Consider the following 20,860-nt stretch of genomic DNA (forward strand, 5'->3'; position numbering starts at 1 on the left):
AAATGACAGGACACCCTGTGCTGCCCAGTGTGCAGGGCTTTGCTTCTCTGGAAGCAGCTGAAAGTGCAAAGCATGGCTCTTGGCAGGCTTGCCTTTTGGAGTGGTCAGCACTGTTCAACTCCTGCCTCATTGTGAGTTCCTGTCTTGCTGAACTACAAGATGCTTGACTAGCTGATAGTCAGGATTTCCTTGTGGATTCTGTCTGATGACACAGAGGGTTTTCTTGTGGTGAGCTCAAAGCTTGTGTTGGGATTAGTGTAGTCACATGGAAATGCTTTACAAGCAGTAACTAGCAGTGGGCATGCCACCCACTCAGTGTCCCAGCTGTGAAGGGGTCTGGGGAGGGGGGGGGGGGTGAGGTGGTTACCCTCACCTGGCATGTCCCAGTGAGGTGCACCTGCAAGAGCTGGGGGATACAGTGAGGTGTGCTGGGGAGGAGTTCTAGCAGTGACTGGGAGGTCTTAGTGTTGTGTGACAGGGTCTTCAGACACTGCTTCTCTTCAGATGCTTGCCCTGAAGAGACCAATATAAAAAACCACAAATGGCTTTGAAAGTGTCTCAGGGGGGTGAAGGTTTTCTTTTTAAGAAAAAGCTAGACTCCACTGTGGGAGGGTTTGACCTGTACAGTGGCTGCACTCTCAGGCTAATCTCTGGGTGTGAAAGTTAAATGTGACAAGGGTGTTAAGCTGCTAAATAGTTCAGTGTATCCTGCAGCTAAGCTGAAATAGCTGAAACCCAACTGTTGCAGGTTGTAGAGGCTTGGCAGTCTGGAGCTTGGTTAGAGGGAAGTGTACTTGAGGGTTAATGGTGTGGAATATATGGTTTCCTGTCTCACTGCTGTCCTCACAAAGGGAGGCCTGCTTTAATTTTGCAGCAGGGCAGCACTGGAGCTGTGAGCTGGTGGGTGGATGTGTGCAGGCTGTGTCCTTGCTGATGAGGGAATCCTGGCCTCTGTCCTCCCCTTCCATTTAATGTGACATGTGGATGTATGGAGTTACGCAGCCACAAAGGGGGTGGGGAGGGGGACAGAAACCAGTCACCTGTGTGGACATGCAAGGGAGCACTGGGGTTGCTGTAGCAGGGAAGCCAAGGGTTGCAGCTCAGAGCAGGGCTAGTGTTATGTACAGGCCTAGTGAAGTTAACCATCCACGAGTCCTGCCTGGAGCAGGGACAGGCCTAACATAAGCATGAGACCTAATGCTCCCAGCTACTCTGTCTTGTCTCCAGCTCTGGCCTTGCTCTGGAGGACAGAATTGAGTTCTTGCTTTTACTGCTCCCTGGCTTCCTAAGATGAGGCAGAGGGACTGCTCCCATTCTGGTCCTCTTTCTGGTGTTGAAATGCTCCCTTCCTAGAGGGCTCTGGCTTGGGAAAGGACTGTTAGCTTGTTACCTTGGGTTATTGCTATTCCATACTCAAACTTAGCCAAGAATCAGGGGTGCTGTTTGGGCCTTGTTGAATTGGTGAGAGACTTGCCCTGGCTTGAGGCCCAGCACTCAACTGGAAGTGCCCAGGTAGAAGAAAAGAGAAGGTGGGGGGGAGAGGGGGAGGGAATGAGTGTATTGCCTGATGCTTTTTCAAGGAGAAGTGGGGAGAGAGAGTGCCTGGAGTCAGAGCTGGCTCCATGGGCCTGAGGCCCCAAGTCACAACATGGGTGAGGGTCACCTCACCAAGAGAGGGTGTTTCTTTGCAGGCTTCCCACTAGCAGGAGCAGCAGAGAGGGCTGGTTAGCCTGCTAAGGGCTCTGACAGCTGCCAGAGCATCAGCCTGGCAAGTCTGTGCCTAGCTGGGGGGACAGGGAGCAGTCCTTGACAAGGAGATGGGGCCCTTGACAAGGGGAGCATCTCTGCAGGCTCTGCACTGGCTAAATGAGAGTGCAGTTGCTGCAGAACCTGCTGTTCCCTGTGTCTTGTCCTCAGACTGTCAGCTTGTGTCAGCTTCCTGTCAGAATGTGGTGTGCCTCGACTTCCCAAGGGCTGAAGCAAGGCTGTGTTGGTGGCAGCAGCAGGGCATCAGTTCTCTGGATAAATAGCATCAAGGCAAGCTGGTTAAAGAAACCTTCTTCCCAGCAAGTGAAGAAACATGAAACACTAAGGACAAGACCAGCTGCCTTGCAGTGCTATTCAAAGGAGTAGTAACTGCTAACCCAGAGGGCAGCCTTGGTTTGATAAGGGCTTGTCATGCTTGTGAAATAGTTTTGAGGCTGTGAAATGTATACATGTTTTCTGTATCAGCATAACTTCCAACAAGCTGCAGTGGAGTGGGGGGGAGGGTGATGCCAGTTATACCAAGACAGTACATACTGGGGGAAAAACTGAAGGAGAGGAAAACACTGGCTGGACAGTACTTCCTGCTCTGGTAACTAGCATAGCTGCAGTCTGTGTATTATATTCAAGGCAGTTTATCACTGTGGCAGACAGATGAATGAACTTCTGCCTTAAACATTTCTTGGTGCATGGGGTGCAGGCAGGCCATAACCCTGAACAAGCCATCTGTCCCTGGCAGAAACAGGACTGGGCTGCTGTGACCCCCTGAGATGGTCTCCCTGCGACCACCTGGGATGCACCAAGCCTGCGCTGAGCTGGACCACGATTGGGCAGAGACTTTGGGACCTGGACTGTCTGTTTTTAGCACAACTTCTATAAAATGTGCTTGGCATGAGTGGCTAAATTTGCTAAGCCTTAGGCTGCACTCCCTAGTTTAATGAGAAAGGGCCCCAGAGCTGGTGCAGGTGGGAAGGATAAGGGAGTTACCAGCAATTTGCATTCCTGTGCACTGCTGGAACAGTGCTAATTGCTGGAGTTGCCACCTCTTTGTCAGGACCTTGAGAGATGATGGCGGGACCCGAGGAATGGAGACATGCCTGTTGGCAGAAAGGGCAACAGAAAAGATAAGGGAGAAAAGCAACAGCCTGCCTAGGAACAATGATGAGACCCAATAAGGAGCAGGAGACCCCAGACCCAAAAATTACTATTGGTCTGAACTACCACGTGGGGGTGGGCAACTTAATTTGAAAAAAGCTGTAATTGCCTGGGGATCTCTTTGTTCAGGGTCCCTCTTTGGAGGCACCCAGCTCGAGCTGTAACTGTGTGTCACTCTGAGCTTTTCAGTGGGAACCTAGGGTCGCACCCTGCTCGAGTTGTAGTTACTGCACGCGCACTGCCAAAACTTACACCCAGGGTGAAGAGGACCCACCTACCACCAGATGGGAGCCCCCCACTGCTGAGACTCCCAAAGGAAGAGGACCAACAGGATGCTGCTGGATCCATGGGTGGTGATATCTTTTTCTCTCTCTTTTCCCCTTTTCCTCTCTTTTTCCTGCTCTTTTGTTGAATGTTGGTAAGATCTGTTTGAAATGTGTGGCATGGGACTTGTCTAGCTAGTTGCAGTATTTGCCATTGAATTATCTTATTTGACCACATGCCTTATCTTTGTGTTAATAAATCTTAAAACTGGTTGGCTGGTGTTGTTTCACCTTAATTCAGTCCAAGGGCATCATGAACTTGGTCATTGGTCCCCAGGGGAGGGAGGTTGTCCTGAAGGACTCCTTTCAGGCTGTGACAATCACCATGTGCTGTCAGTGCTGGAGAAGGCATGTGAGAGGTGAATGCTCTTCCAGTGCAAATTCATTCTAGTAAATCACTTAAAATTCTGTGTCTGGTGACAAGCAGCTGGCATTGCCAGTTAATGGCTGGCTCTCCCTCCTCCTGTTTTGGTGGGGTGGCTCTCCCTCCTCCTGTTTTGTGGCAGCACCTGTGGTGTGAACAGGTCATGGCCCTGTAGAAATACAGGTGAAGTTGTGGTCTGTGTGCTAGAGAAAAGACAGGGGAGGAAACCTGCAGTAAGTGGTGACAAGACAAATGAAAGCCAAGTCTGGAAGACAGGGTATGGGCTAACAAAGCCACTAGTGTGCTTATGTCATCTTTAGCAGTGCAGAAACACTTGTCATAAAGCTGAGGGTTTTGACCATCCTTGGTCTGTACAAGCAGAGAGGCCAAGGAGAGAGTCTGCAAAGCAGGATGTTGAGTAAAGGTGATGCTGGGAATTTCAGGTGGGGCCCTGTCCCCCTCCATGCACATGCCTGCAGAGACTGGCAAGGCCAAGAGCCTGAAAATGCCTGTGGAAGGAGCAGAGCAGCCCTTCAGGTGGGGTCAGTGGCTGGGCCAAGGTCATGGAGAGCATGTGAGGAGAGGGACCTTGGAGTGTTCCAGGTGAGTCTGAGAGGGGCTATTGCAGGAGCAGGTCCAGCTTTCAAGACTGATTTTACTCATGTCAGTCTGTATGGAATCAGCTTCCCAAGTTTTGCATTTTGGAGGGCATTTTAAGAGGCAGCCCACTTGATGTCACTGGGTCCCTTGACCTGTGGTGTGGGAGAAGTAAGTACCTGTGCCAGAAACTCTTCACCAAGATGTCTTTTTCCTTAGCAGATGTGCTGGAATTCCTTACAGCTGAGGCCATATCCTGCCCTTGGCCTGTCCTTCATATGGGGACTGCTAAGAAAAGGGCAGAGCTCTTCAGGCAAGCCCCAGAGCTGAAGAAGACATGTTTTCCTTGGTGTGTTCCAGTCAGCCTGCGCAGCCAAGCCTTGTGCTTCTCAAGCCTGGGTATGACTGAGGCAGCTGCTGGGACCCAAAGCTCCTGCAGCACTGCTTGGCCTGGGCATGTTCTGCCTCCTCCATGCAGCTGTGTCCACAGTGTGGTCTGAAAAGCCTGCTGTGGACAGGGACTGGGTGTCTCACACTCAGGCCCCCAAACAGCTGTGCTACCTGTTAGCTCCTGGAAATGCCAACGCAGTGCTTCTGGCATTTGGTGATGAGCATGCAAAACACACTGGGGGTTGTCCTGGAGCCTGTGGAAACAGGAAAATATCCTTTCAGGCCAGATGCATGTGTTGCTCTTTGTCTTTGTTATGCATCAAACCAAGACTAGTGATTGAACTGGGCTTCAGCGGAGACAGTTAGATGGACATTGTCCCAGGAAACCTTATGGCATTATCTACATCTTCCAAAGGTGGTTTGTGGAAAGGGAGCAGCATCTCTTTAGCACAGAGAGCTACACGTGGGGATTGTTTCTCCAGCCTTCAAACCATAAGTCATTCCACTTTCTGATGCAACTGGACTTCATGGAGCAGTGTTGACTGCCTTAAGGCCTTGTGATAAGGGTCCATTGATGATGGTTCATGTTTCATTAAAACCTACCAAGCATAAAATGGATCCCCAGTGGAAAGGGTGCCTCAGCAAGTGGATGCAGGGGTGGGTTGTGCAGTGGTACAGCTGCAGGGGTTCCCTTGCTCCCTCCTTTTCTCTTCCACCATGGATGCAGCTGTGTCCTGCTCTGGAGGCATAAGGTCTGCCAGTGTGGGAGCCCTGAGCTTCCTGAAGCCTGGACACAGTGGGGAAGCCCACAGCTGCTGTGGTGTGGGGGGCTGAGGGGGAGGCTGCATGGGGAGCATGCTGGGTTCCCCCCTGAGGCTGGACCCCTGGGTGGGGTAGAGGGTGCAATCAAGATCTCTGCTGCCTGCAGCTGTGTCCTGACCCACTGCACAAAGCTCAAGCTGGCAGCCAAGTTCCCCCAGCTTTTGCTCTCCCTGTGTGCCCAGAGAGACCTAAATCCGGTTGTATCCTGCACATGAGGCCCAGGAGGGATCCTCCTGTTCCCTAGAGAGCTCTGCCCTGGTCACCAGCAGTCTTTCTCCTCGCTGTTCCTCTTCTGTTGCCCACTGCCACCACGAAGCCCCATGTAAAAGACTGTGTCCCTGCTGAGCATGGGAACTGCCTGCAGCTTCCTGTTGGTGTGAGTGGGGTTTCTAGAGATGAGCTTGTGGGCCTGAGCCCTGCAGTCCTCCAATTTCCCCTCAGCTTCCAGCAGGGAGCATATGGGGGGTGGTGGGGCTGGAAAAGTGAACCAAAAGGAAGCTAAGGTCTGCTCTGGGGTCATGGCTTTCAACAAGGCTGCAGAAAAGACTGTGGGCCTGGGATTTTCTGTGAACTGGATGTGCCCTCTTAGTCCCTGCTGGCAGTCTAAAACTGATTCATGGCACTGGCAGTGCGAGGGATGGATGTGAGTGGGCAGGAGGCCTAGGGAGGTGAGTCCTGGTTGGGTTTCATAGTTGCACCCATCATCATGACTGGTAAGTGTAAGACCTGGGAAAAAGGCATTGTGTGCTTATTTGATTGGGGTAGGTGACACATAGGTCTTGTTTCTGTTGCTGCTGTTTCTTCATCAGTCCATAGAAGTTTATAGGAAAGAGCATTTTGGGAGCAGAAGTCCTTAGGTTCAGCAGGTTTTCTGTCTTTTCTAGGTATTAGCGGTAGGCAGGTGGCATCCTATCGTGAGGTGATCAGATGTACCAGGGGCTGTATTTAATGAACTTGTCTGTGTTTGTTTATTTCAGGTGTAAAAGAGTTCACCCAAAAAGTTGCTGGAAATGGAAACACTGTTTTACCTGTCTCAGCATCCAGGGCATTTATGCTCAGCATGCCACCTCCTTGTCAAGCATTAAAGTATGTAATTTTTTGGACTACCGAAGGATAAGGGGCTTTGCCTGATCCAGCTGACTGCCAAGGAGTTCACTTGGCAGTTGTGTTCTGTGCTTTATTTCCTTTAAAACAACACGGTTGTTTTTATCTAGCAGTGATAGCAGTGGTTTTTTACAGTGTAGCTCTTCTTTCTCACAGAACCCTGGTAAGGAGGAAACGCACCTTTCTTTGAAGAAGGATGAAGAAGGGGCTCCCCGAAGCAGAATCCAACGTTGTGCTGACAGGATGGATGGGATGGCTGCAGAGGTTTGTCGTGAAATGGGGAGTTTTCACCCCCTGCTCGTTGGCTCCGGCCCAGCCCAGCCAAGGTGTCCGCCTCGGGTCTGTGATGCTCTCAGAAAGGTCCTGTGGTGTGTGAGAAATGAGTTTTATGACTTAATCTCTATTGCAAGAGGCAGGTGCCCATGTCAAAGGACTGCCAGCCTTGCTGGTTTGTTCAGTTGATGTGAAGAGTGGATTAATCTAATGTGACAAGTCTTTGCAGAGCAAGATCAGGTATATTTGCCCAAAGCACCTCAAAGTGCTTGTCTCTAGAACTACCAGAACTCATCTGGAGCAGCTGTTAATGCTTTTCATAAGGAAATAGATGTGCACTGGAAAAAGCAGGGAGGACTGCAAACTTTCCCCCGTCCTCACAGCTGCTTATCCACCCTCTGGCCCAGCGAGGCGCCAGTCCTGACTGTGGCTTCCCGAGGTTCCCATGAAACAAAAGAGAAAGATTTTGGTGTTAGGCTGCAAAGCGGAGAGACTCAGACCCCCTGGCAGTGACCCTCTGCTCTGTGAAATGCTGCTGTACTGCGGAGAATGGTCAGGATCATGCAGTGCCTATTTGTATCCAAATTTCTTCATGCAAATCTGTGTTTTAGGAAAATACTCTTTGAAGAGGAGAGAGAATTAAAAGTAGTCTTTGTATTTCAAAATAATGAATGTTGAAAGTAGGAGAGATGCAACTAGTTTTTAATTGAACCACTTACTGTAAAGGTTGTCTTGCAGGATTAGACGCTTGGACTACAGAGTTGCAAAGAGCAAGCCACCCAGGCTGATGGGAAAAATTACCAGGTTTTCATTAGTGGGGAAATATAGTTTAGGTTAGGACAAGTGTGTATGTGTATATATATACACACATATATATGGATATCAAAGAGCCACAGAAATTATTATTATAATTAAAAATAAATTATTATCATTATTATTATAATGGGAACTTACTGTACCTAGCAAATCCTGCCTTGTTTAGCATTTTCATTAGATCAGAAGAAGTCAGAAAGTGAAGATCAGGTGGATTCATGGCTCTGTCTGTATGTTGTGCATCATTTGATGTGTCCCATGTCCTCGCGGAAAGCCTTCAGGCTTTTCCTGAGAGACTCTGTGCTCCTCTCCGGATGCTCTGCTGAGCAGAACCAGTGCATCCCCTTCCCAGAAGTGCTCCTTTCTTGTCTCGATTGGCAACGGGTGCTGCCAGACATAGAGAGAAATAGCTTCTTTAAAGATGTGTTACATAACAGATTTCTGAGATGAACTCTTTTTCAGACTTCATGCATTTCTCTGGGAGCTAAGCTTTTCACCTGCTCTTTGAAAAACCAGATGCCTAAGACTTGGAAACGCTTTGGCAAACATGGAGGAACACGGCTTAAAGCTGTGCTGTAATTTGAAGGGGGAAAAAAAATACGAGTGTTGCTCTTTATGTTGTGGCAGAGAAAGTGGAGCTGCTGAGATGATGTGATGGGTGGTCTTCCTCTTCAGTTTTATGCTCCTGAAAGAAAATACAAGGTACGTTGCAAGCGCGTACTCACAGCATCCGACAAAGGCTAAAATCTTTTCCAGCAAGCAGCCCCAAATCCCGGAGACTGAGGTGAGGATGGGTGTCAGCCACGAGCCGGAGCTGCGCTCCAAAGGGAAGGGGCTGCCTTCAACAGCCAGAGGACGAAAGAAAGAAAGAGTAGTAGTGGAGCAGCTTGTCAAGGACAGAGTCGTTGCTTTTGTTGCTTCTAGTTTTCCCACCCCGAATAACTTTTTCTCCCAACAGACCGCAGCCAAAACGAGCAGAAGACACTAATCCAGGCAGTCCGTGAACGATGGGTCAGATGACAAGTGGATGCCGGTTCGTCTGCTGTGGAGAGGAGCAGAAAAGAGTCCCTGCCGCAGGTACGATGGCCCTAAATTAAACGCCCCTCCTGCCTCCCCCCCTTCCTCAGACAGCTGTTCATCTCTCTTGGTTGCGGGATTTCATAAGACATGAGCCACGGCTCCCTTCACAGAGAGCCTGTGGTTCAGTTCCCCTGGAAAGGCTGTAACTGCAGCATTTGAAATGTCACGGTAAAACACTGCAAGCATTGCAGCTAACGAAGAAGCATTGCCGCGTGAGGCAAAGCAGGGTCTGCCAGGCACCAGAGAAGGGGAGAGAATTAAACCCTTGAAACAGTCTGAGTGAACTGTGACACAAAAGGAGAGGGCTTTTTGTAAGACGCTGGAGTACTTCATCGATAAATACAGCTTTTCTTTTTAGATAGACTAGAGGAACTCAATGCAGAATGAATGTGGTTATGCAGCCTAAGCAAACATGGGCGTACTGGGTCCTCTTGATGGTGCCATGTTGACATATTTGTGGAAGGAAACCGATGTATACAGTGAGAAGAGCAGATAATATGTCTAGTTAGATGAAGGACCTAAGCAGCAGGCATGGAAATCGCATCCCAGAGACATTGCAGCATTCATCACTAGGTGCTGCTTTGCAGTGATCTTTTCTTATTGCAAAAAACCAGTCTTTTCCTTTAGGAGCTCTCACAGATCAAGGCCTCTAGGTAGCTGTGTCCTCTCCCAGTGGCAGAACACTGCTGTTCTTGCTTTTTAAATGCTCCAAGTCCTCTGGTTTGGCCTCAACCTTTTCTTCAATGAATTAACATGAGTATTACCCCCAACCCTGAACCCAGTGCAGCTTCCAAAGGAGTACTCTGAAGTCTGCATCTTTCTGAGCCATGAGATGTGCTCTCTTTCCCATAGGCTGTGCGGATGGAAGGAAGGTGGATTTACAGATAGGCTGAAGAAGCACCTAATTTCTGGAGGTGATCATATGCCTGAGGTACAGGCTGTCAGAGAGAAGCTAGTCCTGACTTTGCCCTTATTTTTCAAATGGTGAAAAAGCAGATGGTGGTGGTCTGGGTGTTTTAGTGCCCTGGAAAACAGGGACTGCAGCTGCAGCCTTTGTGTAATAAAACTGGTGACTTGGAGTACAGGAACACTTAACCCTGGAGAAGGTAACAGGCAGCTGCTAATTTATCATGAATGAAAGGTCATTGTTTTACCTGAAAGGAAAATGTTAGTGACTATCAGAGGACCAAATCAGGAGCAAGGCATGCTCTGTAAACTACAACTTTTCATCAGGTGTCAGTGTTTCCCTCTGAACAGCAGCTGCTGAGCTACACGGCCGAGCCTGGGCAAAGCATTTCTACTGCTTTCCCCGTGAGGGGAGCAGGGTTTCTGCTGTTGGGGGTCAGAGATGCTCCTTGTTCCTCCGAGGGCCTCGGTAACGCAGGGAGGGGCCGTTGGCACCGGGCGCTGCTGCAACAGGGTGGTTGCGGAGGGGGCGGCTCTGGGCCCTGTGCAACGCGGTCGTGTGGGTTGGCTCTGCGGCGGTGGTGCTGTGTGCGGCGGTGGTGCTGTGATGGCTGTGTCTGACTGACGGGAGCCTCGTGGGGAGCGGCCGTGATCCCCAGCTGCTCCATCACAGCGAGATCCCGAGGTCCAGCCCAGCGCTGGGGCGGGAGCTGCTGCTCGGGCGAGAGCCGGGTCCTGCTCGCTGCGGCTCTGCGGCCGGTCCCTCGCGAGGGCCTTTGCCAGCGCAGGTGATGCCACGCGGGAGCGGCTGAGCAGGGAAAGCTCAGCCTGAGCCGTGGCGAGGAGCGCAGCCTGGACACAGGGCGCTGGGGGATGCCGGCGCGGGAGGGAGGCGGTGTCCGGTGAGTGCCTGTGCCCGGCTGCTGGCCAGGAAACACCCCTCCTGCCTCGTGGCTCCTGGCTGCTGTCACCTGCATGGGGCGGTCTGGGGTGTGGCGGGGGGCAGTGCGCAGGTCCCGCTGGGCTCCGTGGCACTAAATGCAGCCAGGGCACGCACCCGCCCAGGGCAGCGTCTGCCTTCAGTCCTAGGTTTGATTACATCACGGAAAGCAGCGATCTCGGGATGCTGAGGGAGCTGAGCTCACTCACACAGTGGCAGTGAGTACGGTACCTGCTCGATCTGTGCTGTTGGAGTCCACAGCTGGTTAGAACTGCAAATCCTTCTGTATCGTCGAGGTAATGCCAGCACAGCAATGATTTAATAGCTGCATGTGAACCAAAAGTGTATTTTCAGCAGACGAGTTTCCCTGCAGGAATGTCAGCGGTTTGCTGTGATGAGCAGCCCAGGTTTGTGGCGTTTCCTGCAGGCTTTCTCTTGGGCTTCGGTGACCAGGAAAAACCTGCCTCCGGTGGGACTGTTTCTTCCTCTGCAATTCCACCCCACGTTAAAGCACCGTCTCACAGGTAACCCCTCTGTGAACACCTTGGGTTGTCTCATTACTTCTGCAAACTGCTTCAGTTCTTAAACTAACAGATCAGATTGCATGGCTGAAATTTCACAAATGAATTGTCTTCAATGTTAATGCACTCACCTTCTTGTCGCAGCTGAAGGCACGTACACTTAACAGGTGCAACTTTGGGTGGTGGTAAAGTTAAAAGCTGTTAATATGCAATCAGGAAATGACTACTGAAGGTTTTTCTTTGGCCTTTTTGGGATAAGGTTTGGCTTAAAAAGAAAAACAACAAAAAGCACAAGAAACCCCCCAAAATAGTAGTTTCCTAATGCGTGTGCGAAAGGGGTATTTCGTTGGCAGAAGTGCCCCAGCAGCAAAAGGGATTGCACCGTTTTTCAGAGGACCAGAGAAAGAAAGTTGGACTGGGTGGTAGTTCATGTCCTGCACATGCCAAAAAACTTGGTGCGAGATGACCTGAGACTCTCAATTCAGCTGCCTCCATGTAAACAAAGAGCCCTCAAAATAAAGAAATCATGCGCTTTAATCTGTTTTACTGATGCTGTTCCACAGGCATGTATATCGCGCAGCTCATGTCCAGCCTTCTACAAAGACTGCAACTTTTAGTAGAGCAGCTGTGTTATTGCAGCTGTTGTTTTTGCAGGGGTTTCTTCTGCATTTTTTAGTGACAGAGAGGAACCGGTCTAGGATCGCTCTTCAGCCAAAAGCATGTTTAAAGAAAAAAAATCTGCCTTGTATGGTATTGCTTCTGGTCTGACAAGGTTGTCATGAAAATCAGATGATGGCTATGTAAGGAGTTGGGAAGCCTGTCTGTTTTCATCGGCTTCAAAAGGGCTTTGAGCATTCAGGTGGTATTTGAGCAGTCAAAACGGTGCTTCTTTTTTAGGGCAGAATAGATTTTCCTTACACAAAACCAGAATAGGTTTTTCGGTGCTGTTTTAGTTGCAATAGAGAGAATAGATTTTTGTAACATGACTGAAGAATCATTTAAAATGATCTAGTCCAGAGAACAGACTATAGGCTGTAGGTGTCCAGCTGAACCTTCCTTATGCTGCCTCTGCAGCTCGTTGTGGTTTCCACCTTTTAGATTACGTTTGCTGTGACTTCGTGTTCAAGTAATTTTGCATGGAAGTTTTTGAACAAGAGAGGAACAGGAACAGGCAGGATTTTAACTCTCTCAACTCTTTTGGAGACAGGATAGTCTGTTCTCAATTCCTTCTCTTGCACGCTTTTCAGACACGGTGTGCAGAAAGCTGGTGGAAAAGGCACCCAAACTATTTCTACGAGGGGTTACAAAGCAGCAGCAGTTTGTTCCCGTGCTCTTGCCTTCATTAATGGCTGGTACATGTAAACAAGGATAGTAGATTGCACCGGTGGGTGGGGAGGGGATGCTGCTCAAACCAGCATCAGTGATGTTACAAAACAGTCAACAAACTGTTTGTCTCAGCCCTCTCCTTCCATCGCTCCATTTTTTTCCCCCGTCTTTTATCAAGTTTTAAATGAAACCTCCTTGGTATAGCTCGGAACACCTTGGAGGACTTCATGTGTAGTGTTTCAGATATAAACCCGTTCAGGTCCTATCTGTTGACAGCTGTGGAGTTAAACAGGTCGGCATTCCTTGCTGAGGTAATCCTTGCTCTTTTTCTCTTTGTGGGTGATTAGAAATTGTCACTGACCAATAGCAACCTGCAGTGATAAGTTGGACCTTCTCTTTACAGCAAAGAAGAGACTTAGTTTTTAACCTCAGGATAGCTGGTGTTTGTGAGTAGTCTCAGAGATCCGGTGCAGACCAGACACTTGGACTTTTACCATGAGCTTAAAAAAAATGACCTGCTGCAAGAGGGGGAGATGCCCTTGCCTGTTGCGAGAGTGCCTTTACTCGTTCTGCACTCGTTAGCTGCATGTCTTGCTCTTTACTGTAAACGGAAAGCCATCCTGACCTTCTGCTGGCATTCATACCGTAGCTGTCCTAGAGGTGGTGGTGGGGAGGCAGGCAGGGTACTCCTTGACCCTTTCCTTTGGGCTTGGAAATGGTGAGCTCAAGATGAGGTTGGTGTTTATACAGGCTTCATTCACCTCACCACCTAAAATCTCTTCAGACTTTAAATAGACTTTAAATTTTTTCTGTGGAGGGATCTGTGCATTAAACATAACTGTGCTGGAAGTCCAAGGTATTTTAAGGCCGACTTCAGTTTTATGGAGCAAGGTTTAACTGAAGAGAAGGTTCTGAAAGCTGCTCCGTCCTCTCTCGGTTTAGGATGGTTAGCGTTTTTGGCTCGGTAGCTCGTGTCAGTCTGTGATGCCTTTGTGGCAGTGACTGACGAGTGCCTTTCGGAGAGTGCTTACGTGGTCCCTGTTTGCCTCCAGGACAGTGTGGCAGCGATCTGAGCTGTGCATCTAACCTGACTGCTGGAATCCAGGTGAGGGGATGTGCTTTTTTCATTTTCCTTTGTTTTGTGGGGTTGGTTGGTTGCTTTGCTTGGCTAGTTGGTTCTTTGCATGCACGTGTCATCAGTGTGGCAAACATCTCACTCTGGAGAGGCTTTTAAACCTTGAAGATTTCCGGAACAGAATTGTACCGGCCTTTGGAGCCACCTCGTGTCTCGCCCTTTCTGCCCGTCCTCCTCTGTTTGAGGAGGGTATTCTGTTCCAAACTGAGGAAAGGCTTGTGGCTAACTGTTTTTGCTGTCATGGCCAGTAGCACTGCAGTGGCAGAAAGAGGCCCATGTCCTTCTCCTTTGGAGCTCTAGGAGCGAACGGAGACAATGTCATCTTTTCCGGAGTTGTTCTCAAGGCTCCGGTAGGTTGAGATTTGTGGCATAACTTGCTCCCGGGCTGAGCACTCCTTTAGTCTTTGAATTAGCTGCTGCTTGGACTGTAACTGGCAGCTCTTTACAGGAACCTTGGGATGCTGCTAATGATTACAGTATTTTGGCAGAGCAGAGATTTGCAGGAGTGCTCACATCTTTGAGCAGCACCAGAGAGCACTGAGGCAGCTTTTCTCTGTGAAAGGGGGTGGTACTGGTTAGAAAGCAACTAATGAGATGAGCTGCTTTTTGGTTAGGTACAGAGAAAGTATTTACGTGGGAGGTGAGAAGTTCAGTGGACTGCAAAGCGGTTTTCTGTTATAACAAGATCTAGAAGAGGGACATCAGTGACTTAGCCAAGTTTTGCTCTGGTTGGGGTAGGGGAAGAGTATTTAACCCTGATAGCAGTAAGAGTCTAAGCAGTGGAGGATGGAAACGTCTTGAGTTTTTCTTCAGAGGTGTAATTTTTAATGCAGTAAAGATGTGAGAGTAAAAGATGGTGGTGATCTTATGAGCCAGAAGGAGGTATGATGATTTTTCCAGCTGATTCTTGGAGTTGAAGTACTGATTCTAGAAATGTTTGAAAGACAAGGTAATGCCTAGCCGAATAGAGCACAAGCGATAGGAGGACTGAGACACTTATTTGGTGCATAACACCTGGGTGTTTCATGTCTTTTTTCCCTCTCAGGGGTTCTCCAGTTGCAACTGTCAGTTGCCTTGAGTCCTCGAAGGAAAACAAGGGAGCTGCTTAACATGAACTCCTTTTCAGTGGCAGTCTGATAGACTGAGCTTATAACCGTTGTCCTTGTGTAATCTTACTCGGAAGCTCGTGTTCATCTTGTAGCTTCTATGGATTATTTTGGTTTTCCAAGATAAGAACCAAGTGCAGCAGCAGCTGCTGGACTGTTGTGCCAAAAATGGATTTCCAAAAAGGTTGGAAGTTGCTTCAGTAACCAACAGGCTGCTTGGAAATAGTTTTGAAAGTTCTGTCTGTCTCTTCTTCAAATTACCTTTAAAAGCATTTTTTGCTTGCAAAAGTTTGACTTAGATGTTCTTGTTCCTGAGAATTTCCAGGTTGTCCTGTGTACATCGTGACCTTGACATAACGAAAGTTGAGGAGGAATCTCAGCAGGTAGTCTGTAGAAATTGTTGTTTCAGGTGGCTTTTTTGTATCAGAAATGCGCTTCTGAAGGCTTTTGTTTGGTTTTCCTCTTGCTTTTCAGTAGCTGCCTTACACTTCTCCAGCACTCTAGAAAAAGAATCCTTCAGGGGCTTGAATGGAAAATGTGATTTCTCCATCTCTTCATGTTTGTCTTGGACTCCCTGCTAATCCTTCAACTTTGAGCTTGGCATGAGGAAGCTGTATTTGATCTTTGGGGGGGGGGGGGGTTGTTTAGCCAGGTCAAGGGATTCTTGAATTATGGGGCGTCAGGGGTCTCAATGCCTGGTCAAACACAGAAAGTTCACTTTAGCTGTGCATTTGGGGAAAAGTTCTGATTCAGAGATGTTTGCTTTGCACCTTTCAGTAGACAAAATTGAACACTGCAGTCCTGGATTGGTACAGAGGAATTGATAGAGGTGGAAAAGATCTATTTCTAAACACAAACACATTGACATGGATGCATATCTTCCCGAGTTTGTCTTGTGCATGCCACTTACCTGTCTTGCCTGATTTTTGTTTCTTTTTTAGTTTTTAACTGGGGCTTTTCTTTAATACACGGTGTTTAATAATGGGTGTTTTCCTCCTGTTTCAGCCAAGAGTTGAAACTAAACCCAAAGCTCAGTCTCAGCCTCCTCGCGTACGTGAACAGCGTCCAAGGGAAAGACCAGGTTTTCCACCCCGAGGACCTAGACCAGGTAACGTGGATTGGTTTGTGTCCCTGCTTGGGGCTAGTTAGTGAGATGGGTCTCCTCGAATGGTCTGGCCTGTAACTGTGGCTGTACTTGGCTGATTATGACCTGTCTGTCCCTACTGTCTTCAACCAGAAATGGGGAAATACGATTTGTAGTCCACACTGAGATGAGCTGTTGCAAAGATTCGGGGTTATCTCTAAGCTTCTGTTCTTTTGAATCGTTTATTAATAGTCAGGCCACTTGTTTGCATGGCTGAATACCCTTCAGGTGGCTTGATGCAGTTGGGAAAAGCCGGTTTTCAAATCTATTGGGTTTTTTTGAATGAGCCCTAACTTGTGCTGACTCTTGGGAATGAGAGCTCTTACATGCCTGTCCTTATGGCCTGTAGTGCTCTTTGTTTTGGCCGAAAACCTTCCCCTCAGGCTGCTGTCGGAGCAGAGCCCCGCGGGGCAGCTCTGCCCGGGGAGGCTGCGGCAGGGCTGCGGTGTCTGTGCCACAGCCCCAGTGCTGAGTGTGGGGGGCCGCGGGGCGCCCGGCGGGGTGGGCACGGCCGAGCCGGGTGCCTGGGGGTGGCTTGTGGTGGTGCTGGGCCTCTCCTGAAATGCCCTGCACTACTTTTTTTCCTTTTTTTGTTTTTTACTTTTCCAGGGACAGAGGAGCCCCAGCAGTGCTGTCTGGGACGGCCAGTGCAAATGCCGCAGCTTCACCCCAGCACTCCACTCGCCTCCCTCCTGCCCCGCGCGTGGCCCAGCTCCTGGCTGGAAGAGCTCCTGGCTGGGGACGACCTGCCTGCGCCCGCCTGGCTCCTGGAAACCCTGCTGGGAGCACCGCGCGGGCTCCTTACAGCGCTGGCTCCCAACAGCTCAGCTCCAGCTCCAGAGGTGCCCCGACCTGCGCCCGGGTGAGGCTGCGCTGGGGAATGGCCCCGTTGTGGGGCCTGGGGTGGCTTGTGGTGGTGCTGGGCCTCTCCTGAAACTTTTTTTTGACTTTTCCAGGGACAGAGGAGCCCCAGCAGTGCTGTCTGGGACGGCCAGTGCCAACGCCCCCGCGTCGCCCCAGCACGGGCTCTCGGACGCTGCTGCCTGCGCGCAGAGCCTGGGACAGCGTGTCCGGCAGCAGGGGCTGCATCCCAGCCCCTCTCACCCCCACAGGGACCTCGGAGGCGCTTCCTGGTGAGTCTGGGGGCATTTTCCCCTGGTGCCTTCTCCCTAAGGAGCCTGGAGGGTTGTGTCACTGGTGAGTAACAGCTCCAGCCTCGCTGCCTGTCTCTGTGTCCTGGCCAGGGGCTGCTGACACCACGCGACGGCCTCGCACCTCCTTTCTGCGCTCTGCAGCGAAGCCGGGAGCACCACGGCGCAGAGAGGCAGCGTGAGGTTTGTTTCCTCCCGGACAGAAGCCGCCCGGCTCCCTGCTCGCAGCAGGACGATGCCTCTGCTCGCCTCCCTCCTGCCCTGTGCGGGGCCCCGCTCCTGGCTGGGGACGACCTGCCTGCGCCTGCCTGGCTCTGGGCCTCCTTGGGAGCCTGCTGGGAGCACAGCGGGGGCTCCTCACAGCTCAGCTCCGGCTCCTTAGGGCTTGGCCTCATTACAGCAATGGTGGTGACTGACAAGGTCGTAAATCAATCACTGTCACAGCTTGCATATTAATATCATAGTTTAATATTCCATACATACTGCACAGTTAGTTTATTAACAGTGTACATACTCCATACACACATTGAATAAAGAGTCCAAGTCTTGTACAAAGGGGGAATAAACAGGGGAACTGGAAGACGGTGTCTGCTTGTGTTTCCTCCCCAAAAAGCGCTTTCGCTCCAGAGACTATCTCAGACGCGAGGTTCGGCCTGGTGCATGCCAGCCTCCCTGCTGCCGGGACGCCCGCGCATGGACCCCCACCTCCGGTGAGGGTCCAGGGGCCCTGCCCACCCCCCTCCCACCACCCAGCCCAACCACCCTCCCACCACCCACAAACAGGCCCCCTTGGCCTCTGGTTCTGGGGCTGAAAACAGATGGCTGAGTCTCTGCTTTCAAGTCCCAAAAACGCAGGACTTAGTCTCTGGTTTCCAGGCCCAGAAACAGCCCCCTGGAGCAGTTGTGAAGCCCCAGAAACACAGGACTTAGCCTCACTTTTTGAGCTCAAAAACCCAAGACCAGGCCTCCACTTTCAAGCCCCAAAAATGCAGGACTTAGTCTCTGTTTTTGAGCTCAAAAACCCAAGACCTGGCCTCTGTCTCCAAGCCCCCAGCACCCGCTTCCTGAGGCCCAGAAACACAGGACTGAGAAAGGGAAGCTAAACCCTGCCTTCTTGCAGCTCAACCACAGGTCTGGGGGCTGTTTAGGGGCTCAGAAATGGACTCTGAGCCCCAACAGCAGCCCCCTCGACCCACCTTTGAGCCCCAAAACCACAGGGTTTAGCTTTCCTTTCCAAGCCCCACACCTGACCCTCATCCTGTTTCTCCAGCCCCAAAACAGCCCCCTGGAGCAGTTATCAAGCCCCAAAAACACAGGACTTAGGTTTTTGAGCTCAAAAAGGGAGACTAAGACCTGGCCTCTGTCTCCAAGCCCCCAGCACCTGCTTTCTGAGGCCCAGAAATGCAGGACTGAGAAAGGGAAGCTAAACCCTGCCTTCTTGCAGCTCAAACACAGGTCTGGGGGCTGTTTAGGGGCTCAGAAGTGGACTCTGAGCCCCAACAGCAGCCCCCTGGACCCATCCTTGAGCCCCAAAACCACAGGACTTGGCTTCCCTTTCCAAGCCCCACACCTGACCCCCATCCTGCTTCTCCAGCCCCAAAACAGCCCCCTGAACCTGTTCTCCAGCACCAAAGCCCAGGACTAAACCCCCTGAGACCAGTCCCAGCAGCCTGGGGTTGAGCCCCAGACCCGCAGGACCAGCCTCCATTTCGGAGCCCCCAAACGAGCCCCCGGAGCCTGTCTGGGAGCTCCAGACACGCAGGACTCAGCCTCCATCCCCAAGCGCTGCGGTTCTGGTGCTCCCAGACAGGCCCCGGGGGCTCGTTTGGGGGCTCTGAAGTGGAGGCTGAGCCCCCCAAACCCCCCTTCGCCCCCCCCCAGCTCCCAGCCCTGCACCACCCCCGTTTCCAGCCCCGCAGCAGCGCCCCGAGCCCCTTTCGCAGCCCCCAGGCACCAGCCCTCCCCTCCCGGCCCCAGCGGGGGTTGGGGGGGGGAAATGAGCCCCCCGGCCCCGCGCGGGTCGGGCCGTGCCGGGCACCCGGGCCGGGGGGACCCTCCACTCCCTGCAGGCAGGGCCCAGCCCCGCGGCGCTGGGCAGCCCGGGCCGGGCGGGCGCTGGGCTCCGGCCCCTCGGGCTTCACTGCCCCGCGCCGACCCCCACCGGCCCCGCAGCCCGAACCCGGCCGAGCGCGGCTGCTCCCCCCGCCACCGCGGGGCCCGGGCCGAGCTGGCAGCGGGCAGCACCCGGCGGCGGCACCGACGGCAGGGCACCGGGCCGGGCCCGCAGCTGCCTCCCGCCCCGCAGCCGCCTCGCCCGGCCGGGCAGAGCCCCCCGCCCCGCCCCGCACACGGCCCCGGCCCGGCCCCCACCGCTTACCTGGGGCCGGGCGGCCCGGCCGGGGCAGCGCTCGCTGCTGCCGCCGCCCCGCCACCTCCGGGATGCGGCGAGCGGGAGCCCCGCGCCGGGGAGGGGGCGGCCCGGGGGCCCCGGACACCCAGCGCCAACGCCCGCCCGCGGCTCTAGGGGCCGGAGCGGCCGCGCAGGCGCCGGGAAGTGGCCGCCAGGCTCCGCCCCGGCCCTGGCCCCGCCCACTGCTCTGGCCCCGCCCCTCCCGTGGCTCCACCCCACCTCGCTCCACCCCGCCCCCGCCATTGGCTCCGCCCACTTCGCGGGTCTGTCCTGCCCCGCCCTTCAGCCCCGCCCCTTGCCCCGCCCCACCCGCGGCCTTGCCCCGCCTCGGCCCCGCCCCGCCCTTCAGCCCCGCCCCAGCCGCAGCTCTGGCCCCGCCCCCGGCCCCGCCCCCTTCAGCCCCAGGACAGCAGCCCCGGCCAGAGCCCCGGGGACCCGGCGGCAAACGGGGGCGGTGGGGGGCAAAGCGACTCCCGGGCCCCGGCGCAGAAACACCCCCGCTGCTGCGGCAGGTTCCCGGCGAGGTTTATTTCAGCGCCGCCTCGGGGGCTGCTCGAGGCCGGTGTCCCGGAGGAGCCGAGCAGCCGCCTGCTGCACCCGCAGGTCCCTGTCTCTCCGCAGCACCCGCAGAGCTGCAGCGGCACCGGCTGCGGCGTCAGGGCCGCACCCGGCACCAGCACCAGCCCAGCCGCTGGGTCAGCGACCGCTGCGGTGCCGGGGCCCAAACTCCCCCCAACCCCCAGGCCCGGGGCGCCAGGGCCCCGTCACCTACTTGCTGAGAGCGGCATCACTTCCTCCCTTGTCAGCCACTCGATGCCCGCGTGCTCCACGAGGACCCCTGCGCGCACAGAGCAACACACCGACATCAGGGCGACACACCGACATCAGAGTGCCCCCGGGACCCCCAGCCTGGGCAGACGGGGACAGCGGCGGCGTGGGGGGAGCAGCCGCAGAGAGTGCCCGCTCCGACTCACCGGTGACGTCGAGGGCCGCAACCTGCAGCTCCCCGCAGCTCACCAGGAAGCAGCGCCGGGCGGCGACGTACAGCATCTCCTGGTGCTCGGGGCTCTCCTGGGCCTGGGGGACGCGGGACACGCTGTCCTTCTCGGCCGCAAAAAAACCCCGCCGCCCTCGGCGTGTCGCCCGCTCCCTCCCTCTCCCGGGGCCGGCGAGGGCCCCGCAGCCCCATCGCACCCGGGCGCGCAGCTCCTCACCAGCTGGCTGCAGATGGCGCCCAGCAGCTCGGCCGCGCTCAGCCGGGTGTTGACGGCGAGGCCCTGCCGCACCCTCCGCAGCCCCAGAAACGGGGCGCACAGCCGCAGGGTGCCCTGGCACGCCTGCCAAAGAGAGGTGAGCCGGGGTGCTGGAGTCGCTACCCTGGGCAGCGCAGGGGCGACCGCGTGGGGACGCTTTCGGGGAGGCTCTGCAGAGACCCTGCGGCTGCCGAGCAGGTGGCAACGGCAGCAATGTCCCTGCGGCTGCTGCCTGGCTTCGCTTCTTGCTCCCCCCCGGGGCTCTTACCATGGAGGCTCCCGG

The 20,860-nt window shown here is 53.4% G+C and overlaps 3 long non-coding RNA genes across 3 annotated transcripts; 1 reads left to right on the forward strand and 2 right to left on the reverse strand.

The window, feature by feature from the left end:
- Positions 1-6,578: 6,578 nt before the first annotated feature.
- On the reverse strand, positions 6,579-8,063 carry LOC135328111 (uncharacterized). The gene is made up of 2 exons (XR_010388836.1): positions 7,752-8,063; positions 6,579-6,882 (listed from the first exon to the last, which is right to left on the reverse strand). It is a non-coding gene; the product is annotated as an uncharacterized LOC135328111 (long non-coding RNA).
- A 6,966-nt stretch (positions 8,064-15,029) lies between these two features.
- Positions 15,030-19,468, reverse strand: LOC135328108 (uncharacterized). The gene is made up of 2 exons (XR_010388833.1): positions 19,292-19,468; positions 15,030-15,420 (listed from the first exon to the last, which is right to left on the reverse strand). It is a non-coding gene; the product is annotated as an uncharacterized LOC135328108 (long non-coding RNA).
- Positions 16,722-17,494, forward strand: LOC112985027 (uncharacterized). The gene is made up of 2 exons (XR_010388831.1): positions 16,722-16,896; positions 17,008-17,494. It is a non-coding gene; the product is annotated as an uncharacterized LOC112985027 (long non-coding RNA).
- Positions 19,469-20,860: the final 1,392 nt, after the last annotated feature.

The sequence above is a fragment of the Dromaius novaehollandiae genome, chromosome 4 (assembly GCF_036370855.1).
Source record: "Dromaius novaehollandiae isolate bDroNov1 chromosome 4, bDroNov1.hap1, whole genome shotgun sequence".
NCBI classification, from domain to species: domain Eukaryota; kingdom Metazoa; phylum Chordata; class Aves; order Casuariiformes; family Dromaiidae; genus Dromaius; species Dromaius novaehollandiae.